Source organism: Pseudorca crassidens, chromosome X (assembly GCF_039906515.1).
Source record: "Pseudorca crassidens isolate mPseCra1 chromosome X, mPseCra1.hap1, whole genome shotgun sequence".
Taxonomy (NCBI): domain Eukaryota; kingdom Metazoa; phylum Chordata; class Mammalia; order Artiodactyla; family Delphinidae; genus Pseudorca; species Pseudorca crassidens.
Genome location: NC_090317.1, coordinates 71,739,158 through 71,740,817, shown reverse-complemented (window position 1 = coordinate 71,740,817; position 1,660 = coordinate 71,739,158).

The window sequence follows — 1,660 nt, the reverse complement described above, 5'->3', positions numbered from 1 at the left end:
GATGTATGGTTTTATTCGTTCATCTGTTGAATAACATCTTGATTGCTTTCAGTTTGGGGTGACTATGAATAAGGTTTCTATTAACATTCTGTTAACATTCTATTAACATCCATAGTGTGCACTGGGAAGTGAGTTCCTGTGATGGCTGTCTCCAGCCTGTAGTTAGCTTCACTCTCTCCAGAGTGTCTGCAGGGACACATGACCTGGAATGACTGTCTCTACTGGTCAGAGGCAGGTCCAAGGTCTAAGCTAGCTCTGTTTCCTCGAAGTGCACACACACTCATTGGTAATGGCCTCAGCTCAGTGGGGAGCAGTGCCAGAGCAAGAGGGGCTAGAACATTAGCCTGGTGCAGGCTGGGTGGGGCACTGGGTACATTCTAGTAATCCAGCCAGAGGCCTGGGCAGCAATCAAGCCCACCTTCTCCAGGGAGGGATTTGAGGGGAAGGATTAAGTCCCACGAACGTTCTTTTCTGACCCTGAGGTCTGTGACTGTCCCATCCCACCTGTGGTCTGCCCACCTGAACTCATGCCGTGGACTCTGGAAGGGAGTCAGGGTGAGAATATGGGGGAAGGGTGGACCCAAGTGCTCCCCATTGTCCAGGTGCAGTCACTCCTTACTTCCCATCCTCACTGCGCCCATCCTGCCCCTGTCCCGGGTAGCTCATGTTGGGTGGCCTCATATATGGGTCCCCTGATTCTAAGATGAGCTACTCTGAGGAGCCACCCTTCCCAATCTCATTCCATCCACACCCACAGTAGTTGTCAGACATCATAGGATCACAGAGTAGGATCGAGAGCCACCTCCAGCGAATCCAACATTTCGAGCATCCCGACACCCTGTCGTGGGGGTTGGTGACTTCTGCATCATCCCCCTCCTATGTTTTGGGAATTTAACGACAACCTTTGAACAAAACAGATCCGAACCTTGCTTTTGCTCATTCAATGCCTTACAGAACCTGGACCAGCCTCTACTCCCTTTACTCCCTGAATCACATCTTTCTCCCTCAAAGGAGATTACCCCTGATTACATTTATTCACACACAGGGACACACCGTCACCAACCTTGAATGGCCAATCTACCATCATACCCCCTTTTGTGTAGTAAAACACCGGTCTTTCAGGAAGGGTGTCAGGCAGAACCACCCTTGCCTCACTCAAACACAAATCTGTCCCTCTGAGTCTCAGGCTGGTACAGCCCTGGGTCCTGGCTGAGGGAAGGAAGTGCTCCCCAACCTCGAGTGAGGGGGAAATCGAACATGGAGTTCAGACTCAATCTCGTGTGTCCTAAAGAGGCAGTCTGGGAGATTGAGCTGGGACACGGAAATATCATTTCCAGGAAAATCTGTGTCACGGGGCTGGTGGAAGAGTATTTGACGGGGACCATGCAACAACACAGACCTACTAACCACACTCGCCATAGAACCTGACAGGCCAATTTCCACTCAAGGGTGTACAGACGACCCGGCTGGAGGAGGGTGGTCAGCTGGCTAGGGCAGGGAGGATGTGAATGCTTCCAGATTGGAGCTCTGGAAGGGGGTCATGAGTTCCTGCTGATGGGAAGGGTGAATGGCAGAGATGAATGGGAACCGCCAGACCCCAGAGGAGGAGGGGGGTTTGGAGAGAGCTAGAAGAGGGCCTTCGGGGGAAAGGGAGGACGTG